Consider the following 27,772-nt stretch of genomic DNA (forward strand, 5'->3'; position numbering starts at 1 on the left):
TTTTTCTCCCCATTGATTGATTGATTGAATCGAGCATTGAATTGTTCGAAGTTGGTTCTCTTAGGGATCTTCTCTGCCTGCAAACGGGGAAGAATAGGAATATTCTCTCTCCCTTTGCAGAGAGTGAAGGGTAGGTAACGCAAACCTTTAACACGTCGTACCTATTATGTTCCTCATTGATTGATTGTTTGACCAAACATTGACTGTTTGGAATTGGGTCTTTCGGGAGGTATTCTCTGTTTGCAAATAGTGTAGAATAGAATATTCTGTCCAGTCTTTGCAAATAGTGAAAAGATAGGTAGTGCAGGCTTTTGCCCCCCCATGGTAATCCGTCATGCCTATCTTCTCCCCATTGGTTCATAGTTGGGTCAACCCGGACCGCTTATTAGAGATGAACCATCCAGCTCCACTGGAGGGCACCCCTAAAAAGGACATGTTTACTAAGCAAGGACTAGTCGCTATAGCTTATAGTAAGTTATGGCATAAATATACAAAAAAGGATCCTGAAAACCAGTGGCCACTGATAGGTTCTTTTGATGAAAATAAAATAAAAACACTAGAAGCAGCTGTAAAAATAAATAAGGCAACGCCCACTATGCTCGATAGTATCGGCATGTGGCGCAAAGAAGCAGAGCACCGCAGGAAAAGAGAGGAAGCAAAAACAGTGAAAGAATTACGGAAAGCAGCCCATCTGGCCGCAAAAGAACTAGATGAAGAAATAAGAAGAAGGGAGGAAGTTAAACAAACGCAAGAATCAGGACTGACAGGTCAATGCCCTGTCAGGACCACCCCTACGCTCTACCCGGAGGTGCCCTCTAAACAACGGGCAAATGACGAGTTACTGCTCGGTCCTCCAATGATCTACATGCCTCCTCCTTATGCTCCCTGCCAGCCTCTAGCACAACACTCACCAGTCCAGAGTGCAGTCGAGGGTAACCCTAGCGCTAGTGCCCCGACTCTTACGGCCTTCGCACCAGCCACATTGGTAACAACACCAGATGAACTTGAGACTGGCAAACAGTTAACAGCCAGACCAAATAGGTTGAGCAAAGATGAGCGGGATGGAATCGACCAGATAGCAAAAACCCTGGTAGAACGGAAGGAGAGTGAAGAATATACAATGAATATGCACAACTCACATGCCGGTAGTCACAGACGGCATTTTATTTTACGGTTCAGCTACCACACTCTGAACGCATATGAGGATAGGTACCAGACTAAAGGTCCTGCTAAATTGACGACTCATATATATATATATAGAAAGATTGATGTCGGAGATGGGGCTGAAAGCGATATGACGGACCTCTTCATGCAAACGCTTGAGGTCTTCCGCCACCTCGCGGAACAGAAACCAGAAGTCAAGCTCACAGTCCATGAGACGATTGAGCCCTCATTAGGAGCAGCCAACACTATGATGCCTATCAGAGAAGCCGCCCCCTATTGGGTTCCCCCAAGAGGTCAGGGAACAAACGATGATATCAACCATGCAGATGCCAAAGGGAGGGTTGTGTACAACTGGGTCTACCAACCATGGGATCGGCAAGATATTTTAACTTTTAGACAAACCCTGCCCGATTTAAGAAAAAACCCTACAGCATTCTATACCGAATTAGGCACAGCCTTGGGCTCAACCATAATGACTCTAGCGGACATGGATTTGTTTTTCGGGTTGTGTCTGCCGGCTGATGTGTGGAAGCAAATTCGGAGAGCCGACCACACAGATCTGTTCGGACACACCTGGACAAAACTCGATGAACTAGATAGGCAGCGAGAGCCCGGAAAGAAACCTGTAAAAGACATACTGGAACTCCCCGACAAAATAGTGCAGAAGCTAAAAACGTTGATCCCAGAAAAGAAGGTAGACTGGTCGATAGTCACGGCCTGCCGCCAGAAACCTCAGGAGGACGTATCAGAATACTTCTCACGATTTGAAACAGTGTTCTCCGACTACAGTGGCCAAGACATGACCACCGCAACCGGACAACACCTATTCGTGCAGAACTATGTAAAGGGGCTATCGCAAGAGGTCTCCCAAAAGTTACAGACTAGCGAAAGTAGTTGGGGAGCCTCTAAATCTGCAGCTATCCTTCAGATGGCTCAGTATTACGAACACCAAAAGAATGAGAACGAAAGGGCAACTGAGAAAAAGAAAAAGGACCTAAAGGAACGAGTAATGATTGCACAACTACAGGGAGTGACCACAGGGAGGGAACGGTATAGGGGGAACTACCAGTCAAATGCCCCTAGGAGTTCGACCCCTAGAGACCGCAACCCCGCCCCTGGCGCTCCACGAACTGACCTTGATGAGAACCAATGTGAATTTTGTAAAGAATTTGGACATTGGAAGTCTCAATGCCCAGCCCTTCGGGAACTGATTAAGAATAAAGAGACAAGGGACATGGCAAATGGCCCCAAAACTGGAGGGCAGGGACGAGGACAGACCCACGACACCACCAATGACCGATCTGGTAGACCAAACACATTTGACCGCCCCCGACAGAATCAGTACCAACAGTCCGATGGCTACAATGATCACGACTCTGCATAGGACTGCCAGGGGCAAGGGAGGGATCCAGTCGAGCTCTGTGTAGACCAGCAAGGTCCTTATGTCACTGCTAAGGTCCTGGGTACAAAGTCTCAATTTTTGGTAGACACCGGAGCGACACGTAGTGTATTATCAAAACGACTGATTCCAAGGGCACCCTTGTCTGGCTCACACATTACCTCGATAGGTTTCGATGGGACGCCCTCCACTAACCCCCTGTCTGTACCTATCTCCTTTGACCTAGGAAACAATCCCACTGACACGACGTTTCTGCTCTCCTCCAACTCCCCTGACGCCATTATGGGTATTGACTTACTGAAACATTTCCGAGCTACTATTAGGTGTTCCCCAGATGGAGTCCGAGTCATTCTGTACGATAACCCAAGCATGTCCAGACCCTACCCCGCACGGCATATGTGCTCCGTAACAGATGCTGACCTATCCTTGCTCGATACCCTACCCCCGTACCTATGGGCCAGAAACGACTTGGATGTAGGACGAATGATGATCGATCCTGTACACATAACTGTTCGACCAGATGCGATACTCCTGAAACTCCCACAGTACCGAATATCGCCCGAAGGCGAGAAGGCATTGGTAGCGATTATTCAGTCCTTGGTAGATGCAAGAGTGGTAGAGGAAGTGGTTAGCAATGTCTGCAATAGTCCTATCCTACCCATTGTTAAGAAGCAAGGTGAGGGGGATGAGAAAGCGTACCGCTTCATCATCGACCTGCGAGAAGTCAACAAAGTGGTGGTGCCACAGTACCCCGTAGTCTCAGACATCGCCACCATCCTGACTCTCATCCCGTCCACTGCCACCACCTTCACCGTTATTGATCTCAAGAATGCATTTTTCTCTATCCCCATCCATCCAGACAGCCGTTATCTCTTCGGCTTCACTTTAAAAAACCGTTCATACCGATTTTGTAGAGCTCCCCAGGGCTACACTGAAAGTCCCAGCATTTACAGCCAGGCCCTAAAAAGGCAGCTGGCGCCATCCAGCTACCAGATGGAGTGGTGTTGATCCAATATGTCGATGATATCCTTTTGGCGGCCGACACCACTCCACTTGCAATCACAGCCACCATCCAACTCTTGCACTTTCTCGCGGAGAATGGCCACAAAGTTTCCAAAAAGAAACTGCAGTTCTGTCAGCCCCAAGTAACATACCTAGGTCATCTCCTGTCCAAAGAAGGGAGAAAACTTACACCCGACCGAATCCAAACCATCCTAGACACCCCTATTCCAAAAACACAGAAGCAAGTCCGTTCATTAGTAGGCCTCACTTCTTTCTGCCGACAATGGCTACCAAATTTCAGTCTCATTATAAAACCCCTACTTTCCACTCCCGTAGACTCCCGAATGCCAAGACGAGCATGTATCATAGCAGAAGGAACCACGGCAAACATTTACACAGACAGCCAGTACGCCTTCGGGGTAGTTCATCATTTTGGGCTCCTGTGGAGGGAAAGGGGATTCCTGACGTCCCATGGTACACCCATCCTTCACGGAGATCTAGTCTCCGCCCTGATTGAAGCAGTTCTCCTCCCCAAACGATTAGCAGTAATTAAATGCCAGGCACACAAGAAGGTGACAGATTTAGTTGGACAGGGAAACACACTAGCCGACATCACTGCCCGAACCACAGCTGAGAATAGGGCCACGACACGCATGTATGTGACCAGGTCACAAGCAGAAAAATGGACCAACGCTAGGGAAACGATCAGGGATATCCATCGACCAGCACATCACACGAACTGACTGAGTGGGCACGGGTGGGTCTAAAGGACGATGAAGGCTGCTGGCGGACAAAGGACACAAACAAATGGTTGCTGCCTGATGCATACTTGATCCCCATACTGACAATGGCACATTCCCCTGCACACATAGGTTCTGCCCCCATGATCGAACTCATTTCCAAAGTCTGGCATAACGGCAAGATCCCCGACTCAGCCAAACGCCTGGTCCAACAGTGCCTTATCTGCTTACAACACAACCCCGGGAAAGGAACTGTAGTACCCCGGGGAGGGTTTGGGATCCCCGACCACCCCTTTGAGGTCCTCCAGATGGATTACATCCAGCTAGAGAGGTGCCAAGGCTTGAAGTACGTATTAGTCATTGTATGTGCCTTCAGCAAATGGGTGGAAGCCTATCCGACCCGTGATAACACTGCCATGACTACTGCCAAAGTACTACTGAAAGAGTTTTTCCCTCGCTACGGCCTTTGTCGAATTTTATGGAGCGACAATGGCCCCCACTTCGTAGCTGAAGTTATCCAACTTATCCTGAAGGGGTTGGGGATCAAACAAAGGTTCCATGCGGTCTTCCACCCCCAATCCGCTGGCCTGGTTGAACGACACAACGCTACACTGAAACTGAAACTGTCAAAAATAGTGGCCACCACAGGACTTAAGTGGCCAGATGCCCTTCCACTGGCATTGCTATCGATGCGCTCCACCCCCACTAAGCACCACTTGACCCCCTACGAAGTTGTGTTTGGACGGCCTATGAACCTCTGGACTGCCCCCAAACCAACCTCCATTCATGACGTCCCCGACGTCCTGCTGTCAGATTATTTGTACAAGTTAACTAAAACGTTGTCTGTCATTCATCAACAGGTGCAGCAGGCCATCCCCGATGCTTCCAGGGGTCCCGGTCACGATATCCAACCGGGTGACTATATCTTGATACGGAACTTTCAACGAGCAAAGAGTCTGGAACCCCGGTGGACGGGCCCCTGGCAAGTACTGATCACCACTCGGACGGCTCTTCGAGTGGAGGGGAAGAAGCACTGGCTGCACGCCCATCATTGCAAAAAGATTTCCTCGACCCTGGCCACGACAGACAACGTCAGCACCCAAGAAGAGCTCCTGAACAAAGACCGACCATCACTGAACTGTTATCCTGATACTGAGGCACTTGAACTTGCAAAGCACTCTGATCCCACTGTGCCATCTCGAGAAGGGTATTTCCTACGTCGAAAGGAGGGAGCTTCGGCTAAGTAGGCCACTGACTAAGTTGAAAATCTCAGAACGGTGACCCAAAGCAACCAAGGGTTACCTGGAGAGAAGCTAAACTAAGTCTGTGGTTCTGCCCACTACCGAGCACCTTGAAGATGAAGATGATGGAAGCGCCAGATAAGAAGATGATGGAAGCGCCAGATAAGAAGACGTCGAAAGCAACAGGAAATACCCACTATAGGAATCCAAAAACTGACAATTTGCACAAATCAAAGACAATTGCTTTCTTCATTATCTCCCTGTTCTGCCTCCTCCTCATGACTTCCTTCTGGATCCTGGAGGAAAGCACGCCCGCTCACCAAATGTTGCCGACCACTGTCCAGCCGACCACCGTGAAAGAGCACCACCTGATCACCCTTTCACCTCAGCTTCGAGAAAGGCGTAGGGAATTCTGGAACAATTCCTTTGTACAACTGTTGTACCAGCACAACCTTGCTGCAAATGCCACAAACTGCTGGATCTGTGGGTTGCTCCCACATGCTACCGGACACTCCATCCCCTTTATTCCTTCACCTTTCTCAGTTCACGGCTCTTGCCTCGCCTGGTTGATCCTCATGCAAGAAAGCCACAAGGACAACGCCGCTTCCGGTCAGACAGTGTCACACTTCTACTACGGGTTCTGGCCGAACAAAACCGGAAAGCCCTTTTGTCCCGCAATGTCAGGTTCAACCTTCCTTACGAACATCCCAGCCAAAGAAAGAGTCGAAATGCAAGTGCTCCACAATCCAGCCAGATCCACCTTCTCCCACCTACGGAAACAAACGGCTGCCACCCTGACTGCGGCCCTGTCCGTCATCAATGTCACAGGACTCGTATGCCTCGAAGGACAGGGAACGCAGCTGGTGGGTCACAGTTCTTGTCGCATCACCAAAACATTGGTCTCAGCTGACCCCCCTTCCTTTGTTGCTTCCCCGAATATGTACTTTGTTTGTGGCACCAAAGCTTACACGTGGCTCCCAAAAGGCTGGAAGGGTACGTGCTACATTGCCTTCATTCTTCCTCCCACGTATGTGGCTCCAGCCAACCACCACCGGCAAAAGCGCGCTGGAGATGTTGAACAAGCCGACTCCACCGGAGCACAGTTCCTAGATGCAGCAAAGGGACTTGTTCCTCTGTGGGGACCAATGGCCAATAGCCGCGCAATCCGACACCTGACTCAGGCATTGGAAACAACCATTAACATCACCGTTGGCGTCCTCGCCAACAACACGGCTGAGCTTCAGGCAGTCCGCCTGGTGGCTCTTCAAAACCGTCTTGTTCTAGATGTGGTCCTGGCCGACCGTGGAGGTGCATGCCGTATCATCGGCTCCAGCTGTTGCACCTACGTGCCAGATAACTCACCTTCAGTCTATAAAGCAATCGAACACCTCCACAGACTGTCCTCGGAGGTTCACCAGGAACAGGAAGGATGGTCGCTTGGAGGCTGGTTCTGGGACACTTTGAAGAACTGGGGATGGAGATTGCTCACATTTTTATTGATACCGATCATGATACTGTGTGGGTGTTGCTTAGCTATTCAATGTTTACCACCTTTATGTGCACTCATTTCCAACTGTATGTGCCCAAAGACTTTGAACTTTAAACCTGAGCACATGAGTCCCCTATACGAGGTAGAGGTGCGTGGTCTCATGGGGATCGATCCGAACTGACAAGCTGGCGAGACATGTTAAAGGGAGGACTGTGAAATTTTAGTTTGTGTATTGAACATCATCTACGCCATCTTGCAGACCCACGTACGAGCATACACGACAGCCATTTTAGGTACCATGGTCTCCCTGTTCACGATCGCTCATCAGCGCACTTCCCTGACCCTGCAAGCGTCCCCCATGCACCCTGACTGCCCCCGCTCTCTCATGCACAAGTCATGAGCCCTCCCCTCCCATGATTCTGTCCCAGAGAATCGCACCCCGCGCCTGACCAACACCTCCTGTCCCTCCATGAATACCCCTCCTTTGATGACCCCTTCCTCTGAGCCTAAACGTCAGCACGGACCGCTGGTCATCCTTTAGCCCAAGGATACAGTTTATTGCCCATTACTGTATGCACTCGCCTCTCCTGAAAGAGGCCACTATTGATCACGACCTCCCCATCCCCGAGATTCGATCAGGCGCACATTCCAAAGGAATCGGCAGAACACTCAGCTGCATGATAGCCCCCTCCCGACCACATGAGGGGGAAAGAGCCTCTACTGTTGTCATGTGTTGGAACGGGCCGGACTTGGGGGGGGGGGTGCCGGGGATGTCATTCTCATGCTCTACAATGTCCCTGTTGTAATAAAGGACGTTCACATGTCTAAAACCAGTGTATAAAAGACCAGCTCTAAGAGAAGTGGGGAGAGCACCTCGAGACGATACCTTGCTGTCTGATCTGATGTGTTCTGATCCATCGGAATAAACTTGTTTCCTGTCTTCCTGTCTCCAGCGCCTGCCTCTTTATTGGATAACTTCGTATGGTATTAGAGGCGTTTACGCCGGGCAAATTTTACTAAGGAAACATCTTCTGAAATAGCCTGACCATTTTAAATTGATCTTTATCAGGTTGGTGTCGCTGGTAGGGACGAATTACATGCCCTTTTGGAGGATTCTTGTTTCGTGGTTGGTTAGGTGGACATCCGAAATATTAATTACTAGCGATTCTTCTTTGTTTTCTGTCTGGTCTTCGAGGATTGTTGGGTACCTTCGTTGTCTTTTGCCTGCCCTTTTGCCCCGTCTGAAAAGGAGACAAGGGGGGCGCCCTTGTCATCCTCAACACGCAACTGTATGATTGTAGAACGAGAGAACATGTCATGGATTCAAACGTATACTTACCATTGGATGGTAATCCCACAAATGATTACAAAATGGAACTATCCAAAATCATTGACAAAGCCACAACTGAAGGTATCATCGATGATAGAACAAAAAAATACTTGAGTGTAGAACATCCCAGGAGCCCCTCCATCACTATGCTACCCAAAATACACAAGAATCTGATGGATCCCCCGTTCCGCCCAATTGTTTCTACCAGAGGTTCGATCCATGAACCCACTGGGAAATTTATAGATCGATACCTGCAACCCATGGTCTCAAGTTTACAAAGCTACGTTAAAGACACTACAGAGTTTTTTAACAAACTCTCAACCATACAAGTTTTCGAAAACAAAAAATTAATCTTATGTACAGCTGATGTAAAAAGTCTTTACACCTCCATCCCCCATGAAGGAGGAATCAACGCTGTGGAACATGCCTTACTTCAATCTGATATCAGTGACTCTTTGAAACCCTTCATCCTTGAACTTATGATATATACCTTATATCATAGCTATTTCAAATATGAAGAGAAATGGTACCGACAAATGTCCGGAATGGCTATGGGCAATTGTGCGGCTCCCACTTACGCTAATCTATACATGGGTAATTTTGAGCTTAATCACCTTTACAAGGACAGAAACTGGATGGATAACCTAAAACTTTATGTACGCTACATCGACGATCTGTTTTTCATTTGGAAAGACTCCCAAGAGAACTTAGAACTCGCCCTGACAGATCTCAACACTAAAGATGACCGTATAGAATTCACTTGGAACATCAACCACCAGGAGATAGCATTTCTGGATGTCCTCATTAAATTAACCACTCAGGGAATTCAAACAGACCTATTCCGTAAACCTACGGACCGCAACAACACTTTACTTTTCAGTAGCTTCCACCAAAACTCCTTATAAAGACACTTGCCTTACAGCCAGATGTTAAGAGTAACCCGCATCGTCTCTGACCCAGACATCAGAACCACTCAAATTCAATCCATGGCATCAAGATTTCGCAGTAGAGGGTACCCTAATGAAATTCTTAAGGAGGCCATCAACCGAACTTCTGCCACCTCCCGATCAGAAGCTCTACGGAGCACTCCTAAAACTAACGATCAGAGAATGGTCCTCGTCTCCAGATACTCCACTTCGAGCAAAAGCTATAAGAACATCATACTGAAACACTGGCGTATTTTATCATCTGAACCAGATTTCGGGGACCTCTTCAAGGATCCCCCAATTTTTGCTTATACCCGACCGATGAACTTTAAAGAAATCCTATCTAAAACAACAACCATCACCGCATCAGTTCAACACACTGGAACTCGTCCCTGCCACCATTGCAATAACTGCAATAACATAATTAAAGGCAACAACCTAAACCATCCCATGAGAGGCTTTAACATTAAACTAAATGTGGACGCGACATGCGACTCTTCTAACCTGATTTATCTTCTTAAGTGCCCGTGTGGCAAAACCTATGTGGGCAAAACTAGCAGGAAAATTAAGACTCGGTTGAATGAACACAAGTCTAACATTCGCACCAGAAACACCAAATCTAACGTGGCCATCCATTTCAACGAGGCCAACCACAATGTGGCCCAACTTAAGTACATGGTCCTTGAAATGGTTCCAAAAACCGAAGGGAGAGACAATAATAAAACTCTCCTGCAAAGAGAAACAGCATGGATGTACAGATTGCAGTCACAGAAGCCATTTGGTCTTAATGACCGTACTGAGTTGAGCTGTTACTTATAACGGACGTTTATTGCTGCATTTTATTTCTGTTTTGCTGATTGTTCTTTCAAACATTTGTTCTATATTTCCCTGTTTCACCCCGTTTTACCCTGTCTATTTTCCTTCTTCAAGATGGCCGCGCCATCCTATTCCTCCCTAGCAGTCCTTCCTCCACTCTTACCACTCTCCCATCCTTTCCCAAAACTCCGCATTCTCCTCGCGGAGTTTCCGCACCTGAAACCCGATTCCCGAACTCCTGTCTAACTGTCAGACCAAGTAAGTCCTCACCCCACCGCTTTGACAACTTTCTGCCTCTTCTCCGTTTTTCGGTTAATGCATGACCGCCACCCATTCCGTTCTTAGGACTCCACCGAACATTGAAGACGATTACGTAAGCCTCGCCTACAATCGAGCAGTTCGCATCACCTTTACACATCCCACCTTATAGCTTTCCACCTCTCCCGTTTTTCGACCACTGGCCCTCACTTTCCTTATATTTCTTATTAATTCCCGTTATTTTCCCTTCTGTGCCCTTCCTAACACAACCTCCAATCACCTTCGAACACCAGTGGAACTTTCTTATTCCTTTTCATCCGTTTCTGAGGGTGCATGAGGTTGACTCACCGAGACACCATTGTAACATTTGTTACGCTGTTGTTTTAGCATCTTTATTGATTTGGACCCATTGTATATTCTTTGTTGCAGTGCTCCTTGAGAAAGGACTTTCTGTCCGAAATGCATTGGAGCCTTTTTAGGGTTTTGATGTCGCTAAAATCAATCGTCTGATGACTCATATGATGGAAATATGAAACACACTCTAATGGAAAATATCAAATAAACCTTGAAACTTTAAGTCTTTGGAACTTTAACTGAACTTTATTTGGAATTCACTGTGTTGTTTTCTACACACTGAACCACACAAGTGTGCCCACCACAGGGATGTGCCTACACTCCAGTAGCACACTCAACTCCTCAATGCTTTAGGACGCACCCGAACAGTTGCGTCACCTGTAGGAGCACCTTTAAATTGACAATTTGCTTTAACCTACATTCAACCTGATCCGATATAATAACGTTGTGCGCCGAGCCTAATCTACCTCGCCAGTTAATTGTAAACATCATGTATAGGTGGGTTGCACACCATAATCGCCTCAAATTCCTCTATAGTTCATCACTTTGTCAAGCGTGCTCAGTGGTAAAGGTGCCCAACCCCTGTGGCACGTGAAACAATGTATCACAACACTGGGACACTACATAGTGCCCCAAACCATGGCACTGTGGCTGCTGCACATACGCTGCAATAGAGGAATTTGAGGCGATTATGGTGTGCGTTTGCGTTTGCCATCAATTTGGCCCTGCGTTCGGTCTGCCACGTGAGGCACTGATGCCTTCATTACAGGATGTTAAATGAGCAGTCTTCCCTTTTACCAAGCATCACTCCATATGCAAAGAATGATAGCAACAGTAGTGAAGAAAATGCAAGCAGGGATAGGTGTGGCACTGGCTGCCCACTTTTACAGGTCGTGCTGCTGTCCATGCTTGACATTTAACCACAATGACCATGCACCTGGCAACAACTGTTAAACATACGCAGTAAGAGCTGTGATGACCACAAAACCTTTCAGTTTGACACCTGTGGGTTGTAAGTTGAAACACTCTGTTGCAGATCTATTGAAATATAGTGCAACACAATGTGCAACCAAAGTTGATGTGCTGCAATCGATGTGCTGCAATAGAAAGGGGAGAGATCAATGCAGAGCCATATTTACAAAATATGGTCTCCTTTTGCTATCTTTCCTGGCACTGGTGTACCATCACTAAAGTACTGAAAAAAGTGATTGTTGGAATGCTTGAATTAATGCAGGTACTGGTAATTCTTTTGGCCGCATCCCTGGCCCATCAATATTTTGCATTCCATACCACCTCAGTTTGAACCTAGCCATGTTGCAAATCAGTCTTGACCCAGCACCAAAAGGAACAGTGCAGTCCGAACTGCCAGGCCAGGTCCTTCCTGAACTGGAAAACAAGCAGCCAAAGACCGGGTTCACCATTCTTAGGGCTCCTCAGTTGGATATACCCTGGCTTAAGTGACATAGTGTGCACAGGGGCTACATCTGGGCACACCTATCCCACTTAGGTTGTTGCACTGAATTATACTAAAAAGTGATGTAATGCTTGAATTAATCTCAGTCACTGGTAATTATTTGGGCCGCATCCCAGTCCATTGTTATTTTGCATACCATGCCACCTTTGTGTGAGTAAAACCTTTAAGAATGTGAAAGTGACAAGTGGGAATTTGAAAAAGGGGCTGAAATCACAAAACATGCTACTGACAAGAGTACTGCAGACTATAGCCCTGATTTAGAGTTTGGCTTAAATCTTACTCCATCTCAAATGTAATGGATATAGCGTCCAATTTATTGCAAGTGTGTTATAACCTAATGCACTTGTAATAAGGCAGATGGGATATCCGTCACATTTATAGCGAAGTACTCATGCGCCAAACTCTAAATCAGGCTCTATATGGGCAAGTGTCTTCGGCAGACTGGCCAATGTTCACAGACTCGATTCTGTGTCTAGTTTTTCTTTCTGTATTTTCTTGTTAGATTTCTGTGACCTGAATCTGACAGTGAGAAGATGTGACATTGTCAAGAATCCACTCGCCCATTAGCTTAGACATTCACGCACTTGATGATCTTTATTTTTTCTGTGCCAAGGAATTTTCATACATCCACATGAAGCCGATTTTCTTGTTTGTTTCCTTCATTTTCTAGAAAGCCTAGTCAATGTTGCCACACACATAGAAGAAGCCCAAAGGCAAAGTTTTAAAATATATTTTTATGGACTTATATGTAACATCAAATATGCTCTGACGTGTTTGTTTCTGTTTTGCTGCAGGCAGACTTCATATGTGCAAATGTATCCATTTTGAAGGAGCAATAAGTGAATTTAGTGTTGTCTCCAGACATGTTAAAAACATGATGGAAAAGCAAATACTTCATGCTTTCTGGAAGAAAGTCTTGTGCATGCACCAACAATTCATAACCTTAAAACACCTTTCAGTGAGAGATACCTATCAGGGAAATTATTTTATATAACATTTGCATAGGTTGCTAAAACTTTGGACAAATACTAAGGGCCACAAACGCTTAGCCATTAACGTTAAAATATCCTCACTGTTAGATCAGGCATCCTTGGTGTGGTGTTCCCCTAATTTTTTGCCTTCAAACCTCCTGTTTTTGCTAACTTAGTTTGTGCTGCCCTTAGGACTCTGCACTTTACCTCTGCTATCCAGTGCTTAAAGGTTTGTGCTCTATCCTTAAAACATAATGGATTGGCTTGTTGTTAAACCTCACATCTTTTAGCATGATTTCTCCAGTCTTTTTACTTCTGACCTCCTGTTTTTGACTGTGTCCTGAAAACGTGTCTCAGACCTGCCACTGCAGTGTCTTTTTGTGCAGTATTAAACTGCCATTTCAACCTGGCAAATGCACCAAATTTGCCCTGCCCAAACCTTCCATTTTACTACATGTAAGCCACCCCTTAGGTAGGCCCAAGGCAGCCCAATAGGCAGGGTGTAGTGTATTTAAAAGGTAGGACATGTACTGGTGTGTTTTACATGTCCTAAAAGTGAAATACTGCTTATTTTATTTTTCACTATTCCAAGGACCATCTCTCCCGTAGAGCAACATGGGGATTGTCTTGAAATATCTTTTAAGTGCGATATCCCATTGGGACCAAATAGAGATTTGGAGTTTGGGGTCTCTGAACCCACAATTATAAAATACTTTGTTTGATGAAGATGGTTTTAAAATGTTGTTTTGGAAAATGCCACTTTTAGAAATTGGGCGTGTTCTTGCTTACCATCTTGTGCCTCTGCCTGTCTGTAGAATACACTTTGGGGCTCTTGTGCATTCACTCTATAACGTCACACAAAGGGAACTGAGTCATGCCTTGCATATCCGTCTGCCCATCACCAGGCTAATGGGGTTTCCTGAGCTAGAGTGGTGGGAGGAGTTGTCACTGACACCTGAATAGGGCTGTGCCTGTCTTCACACAAAGCTGTCTCTACCACCCTGTGGTGTGTCTGAGCCAGGTCAGGGTAGGGCAAGATCTTGTGCCCTAAAGACTTTCCTTTGAAGTTTGCCTACTTCAAAGGCCGTAAGGCGTATAAGTATTGGACCTCTGACACCCCAAAAATCAGAACTCTTCTGGACTGAGGACATTCTGCAAGGAAGAAGAGCTGGATGCTGTAGGAGGGACTGCCACTCTCCCTGTTGTTTTTTTGTGCTGGCCTGCTGCTTGCTGCTTCTGTCATGTGAGCGAAAGGACTGCACTTTGCTTTCTATATCCAGCTTCCTAGGTTCTCCTAGGGCTTGTGTGTGCTTGACTCCTATTAAAAAGTCTCAAGACCATCAAATACGTCACTTGCTAAGCCTGGGCTCTTCTGCTGAGAGTCCTGACCTGCTAAGTGGTGACAAATCCATTTCCTGGGCCCTTGGAAATGTAACTTGCTGATCTTAAGGAGAAAACCCACTCCCCTGCCAGTGAGAAACAGACGCATCACCTCCCCTCATAATAAGTAACCAACGCATCACCTGCCCTGTGTAATAAGGAACTGACTAATCTATTTGCTTTTTCGGCACCTCACCTCCCCCGCACCTTGCACTGCCTTTGATTTTTCACAGAGCTAAGGTACTTTGTGCTAAAACAAACGCATCAATTGATTTCTATGAACTAAACTTGCTTAATATTTTTGAAGTGATATGCTGACTTGTATATGTTGGATTTTTCTCATTTTTATCTTGTTTTATTCAAATTAATATTAGCTATTTTTCTAACATCGTATGTACTCCTTTTGTAGTGTTTTCACTGTGTTACTGTGTGTGTGTACAAATACTTTACACATTGCCTCTGAGGTAAGCCTGACTGCCTGCTATAAATTACCACGGGGGTGAGCAGGAGTTATCTTAGCTGGGTGTCTCACTTACCCTGACTAGAGTGAGGTCCCTACTTGGACAGGATGCAAACTACTGCCAACTAGAGACCACATTTCTAACAATTATACTCAATTGGCATATTTAATTTACTTGTAAGTTCCTAGTAAACTGGCACTACCGCTGCCCAGGGACTGTAAATAAAATGCTACTAGCGGGCCTACAGCACTGATAGTACCACTCACTAAAGTAGCACTTTGAAAATTTTTCAGGCTTGCCATTGAGCCTGTGTGTGTGCAGCAAGTTAGACTATTGGAACACCCTCTTTGCTGGGATCCCGAAAGCAACTCACTTGAAGACAAACTACAGACCGCCCTGAACTCAGCAGCAAGACTCTATATCAACCTCCCATACAGATCTCACATTACACCACAACTCAGGAAACTGCACTGGATTCCAATACACATATCTTTTAATGTTGAAGACTACACATTCATAAAGATACTACTCGTAAATACCTTTGTAAATAGCAAACAATTGTGAACACACAAAAGTGTACAGGTACTTTTGTGAATCAACTTGCCCTAGGTGCAAATCTTTCAGGACCTAGCAAGCTTCCCGTTGAGAGGAAGAAGATGTTCAGGGTTCTCACAGATTTCCTACAATAACAAAAAATTATTCCATATCAATGGGGTCAATTGTTATCCATAATCTGTTGCTGCAAAAATAAGAAACTAATGGCCAAACTACTGACGGAAATGGAGAAAATGCTGGGTCTGAAAGACAGTGAGGCCATAAACTTTGGAATAGTCCTTATTGAGGAAGGGCAATTGGTACTAAAACTACTGTAGCAATTAGCAAAGCCGATAAGTAGAAGAAGGACATCTCCGATGGTGGACATAGCAGTGACTAAAGCTGAAGTGTTCCAGCACTTAATGAGGTCAGCAATAGAGAGGATGACTATAAGATGCCGATAATCTAGTTTCACAATCACAATTAGACAAGGGAAAATCTTGAGTCCAGTGTAGGAAGCTTAAAGTAAGCAGGTATTGTAGGTAATTGGGGCTGGTTAGTGAGTGAGGGAATGGTGGGGTTCCAAGGAGAAGGGACCAGTTTATGGTCTGGCCTATTGAAGGCAGTAACATTTATGGATAATTCATTTTTGTAGACTTTGAAATGGACGATATGCCTAAATACATTAAAGAAATACATTCACTGCCATACAAAGATAAAAACACTTTATGGCCATATTTATTTATGTTGATTCTTGTCAGCTGTAACCCAAAAGGGCTGAAAATTCCAGCAAAATGCCTGGTCAGTTAATTTTAGAGATTTATATAGTGTGACTTATCACCTATGAGGGTATCCAGGTGCTGCCCATGGGCACAGGGAGATTAAGTGATTTGCCCAGAATCACAGGATGTTGTACTGATGCTGTGGATCAAACCAGGTTCCATAACTCCAGAGTCAACACCTGTGGCCGGTTTGCCACAGCCTCTCCCCTGGTGGTGCTCCAAGTATTGCATGAAACTTTGGGAGAGAAGGGCCTCACTCAAGAAACACAATTTTTTCTCCAACGAGATGTTTTTGATTTTAAGCCTCAAACTTACAGATAGAGCTTACAATGATTTTGATCATTGAAATTTTGGGTAAATGCGCTGACCGCTGCCATTTTGTGCAGCTTCTTTCTTTATGACATTTCTCCTCAGCTTTTGGCCATTTATCATCATAGGAGTAGAAATATGGTCAAAATACATACTTTAGGGCATGTCTGCTACCCATATTCCTATTTAACTTACCCCTTGTTTTCATTTTACGGTTGCCTTATCTGCTACTTCACCCTTTCTTGCCTGAAGCTGCGGTGGTGACTTATGGCAACATCACTGCAATTCTTAAACAGAACTTTGTAATTGGTCTTTTTATATTATTTGCAGTTTTTCTATAACATATGAGCATAAATTATTCACCGCACTCCTCTTTCGTGGTTTTTCTCTTCACCTCAACATTCTTTGTATATGACTTGGATGCTCTAGGGATTCCTCTTTGAATATTTTATGGTATTTTCTCATTAAATGGAGCTTTGGTACCTACTAATTGCTCATTTTCCTAACTCAGCTATACAATTGCAACCACATATCATTACAGCATGCTTTCAAGAATTCTTCTCATCTTTTTTATTTTTTTTAAATATTTTTTATTGAAGTCATTTGCAGTATCTTAAAACAAATATACAAAAATAAGAATTCCATCCAAAATACACTTACGTCCTTTTTTTGAGTTTAACACAGTGTATAACAAATGGCAGATTACTCAAAATAACATCCCCACATCTGATCGAACTTTTTTAAACCCCCAACTCTTTTTGCACACTGTTGTTCACATTTCCTAACCCTTTTAATTTTCTGAAACCATTCCTGGAACATCGGAATTTGTGGTGTGCGCCAATTCTGTAATAATAGAGATCTAGCAACGGCCATTACAATGTAAATCAATTTTGCCAAATAACTTGAAAATGTACATTCTGGATCATAACCAAATAGTAGCATTTTTACATTACAGGGAAGTGATATCGTATAATAAGTTTTAAGAAAAGCGAAAATTTCCTCCCAAATAGACTTAATTGTAGGACAATACGCCATAATGTGAGACCAATTGGCTTGATCACAGTTACAGCCTCTAAAACAGATAGTGTACGTATTTTCATACTTTTTGGCAATGATTACAGGCGTGCGGTATAACAGCCATTTGCTAAAAAATAGCATTCTATGCCAGTTGGCGCCACGTAATGAACCAAAATTAAACTGATTAATAGTTTTCCATATTTCAGTTGATAGTACTAGGTAATCGATCATCAAAATTTGTCTGATTTTCTGGGGCGACATGCAATTCCTAGTCTATCCCTAGATGATCAATTGATTATGCAAAGACCATTCTCTAAGGCAGAACTGGAATTAGTAGTAGAGGATCTTCCTTTGGGTAAGGCCTGTGGCCCTGATGGCCTTCCTTCAGAATTTTTTAAAGTTTTCTTTAGTTCCTTTTGTGATTTGTTTCTGTCACTATTAAATTCAAAGCTTGATGGAGGGCCAGTTCCTGAATCATTTCATGAAGGTACAGTTGTTAGTTTCCTGAAGAAGGGGAAAGAACCCAAGGACCCTAATTCATATAGGCCAATTACTCTACTAAATTCAGATTATAAAATCACCACTAAATTGCTTTCACTTCGTTTCAATAACTTTACGGCGGAGCTGATCCATCCCGATCAAAACGTTTTAATTATAGGTAGACAATTATTTACAAATACACATTTTCTAAATGAGGCATTAGATTATTTTGAGTCATGCGGGTTACAGGCTTTAGTATTATTATTAGACGCAGAAAAAGCTTTTGATTTAGTGGTATGGGACACACTTTTTTTTATTTTAAGAAAGTTTGCTATTCCACAACATATTATTAATTTGATACAGAATTTATACACGGATGCAACAGCCAATATAATCATTAATAAATTCCCAGTTGGCTCGATTTGATTTCAACGGGGCACCAGGCAAGGTTGCCCCTTGTCACCTATTCTTTTTGCTTTTTTTATAGAACCACTTGCTGTAGCAATTCGGAATTGTGTTCAGATCGCTCCACCGGTTACTTCCATGGCCAAGATAAAACTTTATGCAGATGATATTATGTTATTAATTAAACCAGACCTTATATCACAGACACATGTTCTTAAAATTTTTGAAGAGTTCGAAGCCTTAGAAGGCTATCGAATTAACAAAAAAAAAAAGACAGAAATTTTGGTCTGCTGGGGTGCAGATCCAGTTCTACATACAGATCTGCAAGGTTGTATACATTCAAAACCTAAAAGATACTTGGGGATCTTTTTCTCTCCTAACATTCAGGATTTATATACACTTAATTTTGTCCCTTTGATTCGGAAAGTTCATTTAATGTTTGCCCCTTGGGATCCTCTGCCTCTATCTATTCTTGGTCGAATTGCTTTGATTAAAATGTCAATACTCCCCCTCTTTAATCTTTTATTTTCTACTATTCCAGTTTTTTTGCCTGGTTCTTTTTTTTCTAGAATGGAATCTATGTTTTCAACATTTATTTGGGAAAAAAAACGCCTAGAATCGATTTATGTACTTCGTATGCAGAAATTGAATATGGAGGTCTCTCTTTACCAAATTTAAAAGATTACTATTGCGCATACTTTGCGCAGTACCTAGAGAGATTTAAAAATACAAACCCAGGCACCGGGTTATTTATAAACTTTTTCTTTGATTTAATATGCTTAGAAATTCAGATTCCATCCCCGCTGCTTGTGCCGAAATTACCCAAATTCGTCCGGTATAAGACCCTAAATTGGTTTTTTAAAGGCCGAGATGCCATGCATAAGAGATATTCCCTCCCTCTCTTTCACTTAACAACTCCTTTAATTGGGGTCTTTGCCTTTTTAAGGATGAAGATGGATCCTATAGTTATTGAAAATTGGGGCCGCGCAGGGTTTAAAATATTAACTGATTTTTTGGTGAATGGGACCTGGCTCACTGTCAATGATATGATATGTTTGATCCCTGGCAATTTTCTACTAATCGGGTCCTATATTAATTTGATTTATAAAACTCTGATGCAATTAGACCCCAGTATTATTATTAGCAATTCTTCTTCTTTAGCAGCAGATCTTTTTGTTAATGATCTTAGGAAGAAACCCGGGGCATGGAAACAGTGCTTGACACAGAGTCGGGAGGATGAGCTGACTTCTAAAGCTATACGCAAATGGCACACAGTAAAACCTAGTACTATCAACTGAAATATGGAAGAATTCTTCCCATCTATCACCTGACTCCAAACTGCGTTCTTTAAGACATCACTTGTTATATAGGCAGAACAAAACTCATTATGAATAATCCTCATAAGTCTGCACACTACGCCAGGATGGTCACTGACCTTCTTCCATCTGCTAAAGCTGCCACTTCCAGCACAAAACTTAAGAGGGTGAAGAATGACCCTCCATCGCCTATTATGTTCTCTCATAATCTAGTCTTAGACACCATCCTTGGTGAGGTAAGGCTTCAAACCTTTTATGTGTTCGACCAATGAAAAACTGCAACAAATTGAAAATCGCTCGATTATTATGGAAAATAAAATGGTTGAAATGGAGCAAAGTGCTAGCTCTCTCCAGGATGTGGCTCCTAAGATTCCTTTTCTTGAGCAGGAAATCCTAAAGCTCAAAATACATATGGAAGGACTTGAAAAAAGGAATTGATGTAATAACCTTTCTCATATATGGCATTCCGGAGGTTCTTGAGGTTTCGGACTTACTTAAATTTCTGAAAAGGTTTCTCTCTGATCTTCTTGGTCTTCCTACTGCTCCTCCCCTCAACATCCAACAAGAACATTGTCTAGGCCCTCCTCACCCACATTCTTCTGAACCTAGAAAAATCATTACACTATTTCCTGTATTTACAGACATTCTACATGTAATGAAAGCTGCCCAGGAAAAACGTGGTCTTGTCTGGTGCAGCCACAGTATCTTTATTTCTCAAGACATTTCTACTGCACCAAATGCCAGAGGCATGTGAACTAACATAGAAGCCCCATCCCACACACACTAGCGGTATGCAACATCTTCCTGCCCTTTTCCCCCAAGGTTAAGTTATCTGCCTATGCAGATGATGTGCTAAGTTATGTGCCAAACCCCTTATCCACCACTGAGCCTTTCACATAGAAAATCACATTATACTCTAGTGTTTCTGGATATGAATTTAATTATTCCAAATCTGAAATTTTAGTTGTGAACTCCTCTTGTTATCAATATATATTTGGAAATACAAATTTTTAATGGTGTCTCTCCAAATTTAAATATCTTGGTGTCTGGTAATCATCTACCATGTCTAGAACACTTAGCAACAACTTTACAACAATAAAATCTAAATTACAAACATTAATTTCAATGTGGTCTCCTTTGCATTGATCATGATGTGGTAGACTTGATACTATTAAAATCATGATTGTACTACAAACACTCTATACAGTCTCTGTGCTACCCTTTAGGATCCCTAATTAGTATTTTACACAAATGTGCTCAGTTTGTACAAAATTCGTATGGAATAAATAACATCCTAGTATTTCTTTCCTGATTTTAGCTTTACCACTCTGCTTTTCTAATTCGGAAATATCATGCCCTAATTAATGACTTTCACAACTTTCCCACCTAACGATAGATCACATTTGAACTATCCTTACTGAATGATCTCTCATTCAAAGATATCATTCACTAGCATGATCACACACTGCGTGTGCCCCCTGGTGGGTCTATAATTCACTCAAAGGTTGGCCTTGTTCTCTGGCCTAAGATGACCTCCTAAATACTCATGGTTGTCGGCAAGACCCTGCCGTCAGCTTCAACCTCCGAGCAGATTTTGGGACTCCAACAGCTGCAGCTCGTGCCACCCTCCAGTCCCAGAGGACAGGTACTTATTCCCTATGTGGCTTTTTTTTTTAGCTGAAAGTGACCTGAGAAGCTCCTATGGGGAAATCCCGGCCCGGACCTTATTGGTCAGATGCCATAATCGCCCGCCTGCTCCGGATGCAGGCCATGCCCCGTCAAGTAACACCTTTCTTTAAAAAGATTGATCTTGCCTTAAATTAATGTAGCTCCCGCAAAAATATTTTTTTCTGACCCTTCTATGTACAACAGGGAGGTTTCTATACTTTTCTCGAGTGACTCCTCTAAAACTGGTGGCATATGACATAGGTAGATCGCTGACACTAACAGATCAGAAAGACACATTTACATTCACTAAAGTGCATATATGTGGGAGCAAGAACAGCCTTAAAAGCACCATCTCAGAAATTGTACAGAATGTGTTCAGATTATTGAGAAGAGTCACAATAGCATCTATGGCATAACATCTCTAACATAGTGGCTCCATTGGTGCTTTTCCTCTAAAATATATCAAGCAGGAAACATGGTCCTAATCCCAAACTGAGACCCACCTGGATAGCTCACAGTTGAAGAAGTTACCTAGGGAGCAGGCTGGGCCACTTGAACTAACCAATAAGGGTGGATGAAATAAACACACAGATGAAGTGCAATTATAGAACAAAACCTAAAACCCACTGAAATTTGCCATTTATGATTAGATAAATCATCCATAACTTTTGCCCCGACACTGAATATGACCTTACATAAGACATCAGTCATGACATGCTACATTACATCATTGATGATAAAACAAAGTGTTATGCATTTTTTTGTTTTGTAACATTAACTGCACTTTGACTGTGTTTTTGAGTGAATATCTTAAGTTTTTTTCTGAAATCTGTAACCAGGTTTATGGACCTACAAAAGGTCCAACATAGGACGAGAACCCAATGAAGGTTCACAAATCCAATGATAAATAAACAAACAAAAAAACTGAGCCTGCCAGGTTTGCCCTTGCACAGTGTCTGTTGGCAAATTTGTGGCAAGTTGGGCATAGGGCCTTGCCATTGAAGGGGACCTATCACTCAACAATCTGCTACCTGCCATCCCTAACTTGGCATCGCTGATGGGTAGAACCTACACTGAGTCACCATTGTGTATGGCCTGTGGCTGTGCACCATGTGGGAAGCGCACAGGGCCTGGCCTACAAGCATGCATGATCATGCTTCACATCCTTCAACTACACCCTCTGCCCAATCTTCCATGGGCCGCCACATTTTGCTGTTCACCACCTTTGGGGGTTGGAAGCAGGATATATAGTTTGGCTAGGCCAAATATCCAACTCACCACAGGGTCCTAACCCCTTTCTGCACAAAATCCTGAGGTGTGAGCAGCAGTGGTTAGCTGGCTTGGCCTTTTGCCATGTCCGGTGCTCAACCCTCAGCATGTGCCGAACTACACTGTTCACATCCATCAGCTGTGGACAGTGGAGGTTTTGCACAAGTCCTGGCCTATGGCAAGGTCCTGTGCCCCGCCCACTGCAGGTGGCCAATCGCTACTGCACATGGCCAACTCTGGCAGGCTCTGTTTTCTTCAAAACTTCTTTAGGATTCAAATACCCTTTCAATAGATTTACGAACATTCACTGGGTCATGGTCCTATGATGGGCCTTTTGTGGGGTCCGCCTTGTTTCACATTCACTGAATCTGCAAATGGGCCAACATGTGCCGTGCAGCTTGCAGTTGATACAAAGTCCCTTGCCCATGAAGCTAGCTCTCAGTTTGCAGCTCCCAACCAGGATTCATGGATGTTAGGTGCCAAGGCGGGGGACACAAATCTGTCTACGGGATCAGTTAACCTGTGGCTGAATCTACATTTTTAAGAAATATTTGCAGGGACGGAACCATGACTCCTCACCCCCCTGCTGCCCTGTGTGCCCTATCATTTGTTATTTCTGGATGTGGAGAGCAAGTGCCCAAAAAGAATTTGTACCAATGTTATCCAAATTGTGGATTAGATAATCAAACTGCTATGTTCCATGGGTCCAACTTATTGTTTGTAAAAGAAAATGGGCAATGGTAGAAAAGATCCCTCATTCAATCAAATTAGATTTTATTTAATTGTTGGGCCTGTTGAGATCCGCTATATTTGGTTGGTGGGACTCAATAAATCTATCTATCTATCTATCTATCTATCTATCTATCTATCTATCTATCTATCTATCTATCTATCTATCTATCTATCTATCTATCTATCTATCTATCTATCTATCTATCTATCTATCTATCTATCTATCTATCTATCTATCTATCTATCTATCTATCTATCTATCTATCTATCTATCTATCTATCTATCTATCTATCTATCTATCTATCTATCTATCTATCCATCCATCCATCCATCCATCCATCCATCTATCCATCTATCTATCTATCTATCTATCTATCTATCTATCTATCTATCTATCTATCTATCTATCTATCTATGTATCGATCTTTCTGTCTGTCTGTCTATCTAGGGGGACAACAAATGCTAAAGTGGTCTATATATGGCTCACACATATTTGCACTAAGGTGCATTGCTCTATAATGTTTTCACTCTTTTGGGATAGAAGGAACTGCATTTTGAAAAGACGGTGTTGGGTGTTTACATTTGCCATATTGTACTCAAATCTTTGAGATATGTGCTTTTGTCTAATAAATGTGTATATATGATTATTTTCACTTAAAGCATCTGCACTGAACAAATAGTTTATAATGTTAAGAAGCATGAACTGCTCATAAAAGATTTATGTGCATGTGTATCCTTAGTCCATGTCCATTGAATATTTTGTCACAGAGAAAGCTGAGACAGTCCCCCTAATGACGGCACCCCAGCCAAAACATGGGTATCTTCCATCTTCCGTCAGCCTTCAAACTGTTCACAGTTTATCTGCTCCTTTTTCTATCTGCATTGTTGTGTTCCCCAGCCCAGGAACACACGCAGGACGCCGTGCTGGTGTACAGGTACCCTTAATTGGTCATATCACATGTGGTACAGCGCTCATCATTTCCCGACCTCTCACCCCGAGGTCCTGGCCCAGTCTGCCCCTCTGGTCCCCTCCACTGACCGGATGTGGTGTCCGGTGTCCCCTGTCCCCAACCCCAAGATCGCAGGGTCCTAGTGCCACCTCCTGGGCACTACATTTCCCCCTTTGTTGTGAACAAACATTTTCTTGCCGTTCGTCCCATGGCTCGTGGTAGCGAGAGAGATAGAGAAGAGAAGAGAAATCGAGAGAGAGAGAGAGAGAGAGAGAGAGAGATAGAGATATGATGGTTCCCCTCTCCCGCATGTCTGTTTCTGCGTCTCGACCTCTTCACATCTCTTCGATCAGTCTTTTTGTCTTTTTGCATTCACGTCTTGGTCGCTGGTCTCCGATGTCTGTTGGCTGTTCCGCCTGTGGCGCGTCTTCTGTCAGCTCTTTCTTTGTCATGTCTTCTTCTTTTGTTTTCAGCTCCTTGAAGTGGGAGCTGTTTCTTGTAATGTGGTGCTGACCTGCTGACGCTGTGATCATCGGTCCATTTACTTTGGTCACTGTCAGCGGATCTTTTGAGAAGGCGCTGTTTGACTTTCTCGCCTGCCGCTGCTTTATGAGCACTGTGTCCTGTTCTTCTAGCTTGCCGCTTGTTGCTTGTCTTCTTTGGTCAGCATACTTCTTCATTTTTGCTTTCTGTTCTTTGTCTCTTGTGGCAATGTCCTTGTGTTCCTCCTTCTCCCCTTCTTTGACTTGTGGCAGTCTTGTTCTGGTCACTCGCCCTAACACCAACTCAGCGGGGCACCTTCCGGTGGAGCTTTGTGGGGTGTTCCGATAGTCCCTTAGTACTTGGCAGAGGGCCTGTCCAATCGATATCTGTGTCAGTTTTGCCCTTTGTACCGCCTTCTTGATGGTACCCATGAACCGCTCTGCCATCCCATTTGCTTGCGGCCACAACGGTGTTATCCGTCTGTGATGTATTCCCAGGTATGCCATGAATCTCTTGAATTCCTCTCCTGAGAATGGTGGACCATTATCTGTTTTAAGAGTTAGAGGTGAGCCCCATGCTGCAAAGACGTCATCTAATACTGGCAATGTCGCGTTTGCCGATGTCCATGATACTCACTCACCAGATGTTCACTATGGGGAACCTTGAGTATTCGTCGATGATGACCAGCAGGTAGCTTCCTGTTTCTAGTGGCCCGTAGAAATCTGCTGCCAGCTCTGTCCACACCGCCTTTGGTAGCGGGGACATTTGTAGTGGTTCTGGTTTTGGTGATGGCCCTGTTATCTGGCATATATGACAGTGAGTCACTATTTCCTCCACCATGCTGTCTAGACCGGGGAACCACACCTTTTCCCGCAGCATTTTTTTTGTGGCCACCATTCCCCGGTGTGATTCGTGTGCCAGTTCCACTGTTCTCCTTCTCAGTGTTCGGGGCATTACTATCCGAGTGCCTCTCATTATTATTCCGTTTTTGCACTCTGATAGTTCTTCATTAATTCTTTTGAAGGCCAGCAGCTCTTCCTTGTCTACTCCTCTTGCCACGCTCGTGTTGCCATTTACGTGTCTCCACCTCTGCGTTTTGTTGATCTTCATGGTCTCTTGCATGGTGCTGTCTCGTTTCGTTTCGTGCTCCAGTTTTTCTAGTGTAATTGTTTCAGGCGTGCTTAGCTTCAGTGCGAAGTTTAAATACTCTTCCGCCATTGTTGTTGATTTTGAGTTTTGAGGCAGGGGATGTCGCGACACGTAGTCTGCTGGGTTTTGCTCCTTTCCTGGCTTGTGAATTATCTTGAAGTTGTAATCCAGAGCCTGATCCTCCATCTTTCTATCCTTGGCGGTATTTTTGCGTTTGGATTGCCGTATATCGTGATCAGTGCCTGGTGGTCCGTGATGATTGTGAAGGGCTTTCCATATACGAACATGTGGTAATGTTCGCAGGCCCATACTACTGCCAAGCTCTCTTTCTCTGGTTGAGAATATCCCTTCTCGACGTCGGACAGGCTCTTGCTTCCATACGCTACTATGTGCCTTGGGGAGTCTTTCCCTGGCTGATGCTGTGCCAATATTGCTCCTAGTCCTACCGGACTCGCGTCCACCGTTAGTTCTGTGCACAGTTTTAAATCGAAATATGCCAAGTGATCTACCGCAGTCACAGCTTTTCTTATTTCCTCAAATCCTTTGTCGCACTCGTTGGTCCACAGGAACGTCTGCCCCTGCTTTGTCAACTCTCTTAGAGGAGCGCTCACCGTGGCAAAGTCTTTGATGTATCGCGCACAGTAGCTTGCTAGCCCCAGAAACGACCTCACTTCTGCCACATCTGTGGGTTTCTTCGCCTTTTCCAATGTCTCCACTTTGCTGTGGTCCGGCCACATCCCTCTCTTGGAGAAGATGTGGCCGAAGAATACCAATTCGCTTCGCCCCAGCTCGCATTTTTCTTCATTGAGTGTCAGGCCTGCTTCTTCCAGCTGCGAACACACGTCTCTTAGAGCTTTGTCGTGCTCTTCGTCTGATTTGCCGAACACCAGGATGTCGTCACTATAGTTCAGGCTGTTTTTGACTGGTCTGATGATTTGTCGTATTGTTTCTTGAAAAATCTCCGCAGCCGATGAGATTCCGAAACTCAGGCGCTTGTACCTGAACAGGCCTAGGTGAGTGGAGAACGTCGTGATGTATCGCGACTGAGGGTCTAGTTCCAGTTGGTGGTACCCTTTGCATAAGTCTAACTTTGAGAACCGCCTTGTGCCTGTGAGACAGCTAATCATGTCGTCCAGGTGTGGTCCGGGATGTCGTTCTCGCTCGATTGCTTTGTTTTGGACCCTCATGTCCACACATATTCTTATTTTGGATTTGTCTTTCTTTGGGACCGCTACGATTGGTGATACCCACGGCGTGGGCCCTTCCGCTGGCTCTATTATGTCCTGTTTTAATAGTGCTTCTAGCTCTTCCGCGACTTGCGGCTGCAAGTGTATGGGCACCCTTTTGTGATGCTGCGCCACTGGCCTGATTGTCTCATCAATGTGCAACGTTATCTGTCGTCCTTTCAGCTTTCCTAGTCCATGTAGCAGCTTGGGGTATTCTCTCAGGATGCTCCTCCTGTCTGACATGTTGTATGTCATTTCCATTAGCCCCATGATCTGGGCCGTGACGTTACTTAACAAACACGGAGCTGGGATGTCCCCTTTTAGCACATGTATTTCTTCTATCAGTCTCTGACCCTTGTACTGTAGCTCTTCTTTGAATTTTCCTAGGTTTGTTACTGGTCTCCTCGCCCCCCATGTGAATACTTCCACTCGAGATGGCTTGAGGG

Source organism: Lissotriton helveticus, chromosome 10 (assembly GCF_964261635.1).
Source record: "Lissotriton helveticus chromosome 10, aLisHel1.1, whole genome shotgun sequence".
NCBI lineage: Eukaryota > Metazoa > Chordata > Amphibia > Caudata > Salamandridae > Lissotriton > Lissotriton helveticus.